The following is a 239-nucleotide window of genomic DNA, read 5'->3' on the forward strand; positions in this document are numbered from 1 at the left end:
TGGGGGGGAGGAAAGGAGGAGGAAGGGGGTAAAATCGCAGAGTTATCTTCAGGGAGGCTTCGCCCCCCCTTTCCCCAAACTGTCCTCCGGGGCCGAGGGAGCCCCACGAAGTCCACGGGGCTGGGCGGGTCTCTTCAGGGGAGCCCGGACCCCGCCGAGTTACCGCCGAGAGCCGGAGGAAGGGAAGGGGGGGTCCGGGGCAGGGAGGGCCCCCTCCACCGCGCCAAACCCCGCAAGAC

The sequence above is a fragment of the Calidris pugnax genome, unplaced genomic scaffold (genome assembly GCF_001431845.1).
Source record: "Calidris pugnax isolate Ruff unplaced genomic scaffold, ASM143184v1 scaffold133, whole genome shotgun sequence".
NCBI classification, from domain to species: Eukaryota; Metazoa; Chordata; class Aves; order Charadriiformes; family Scolopacidae; genus Calidris; species Calidris pugnax.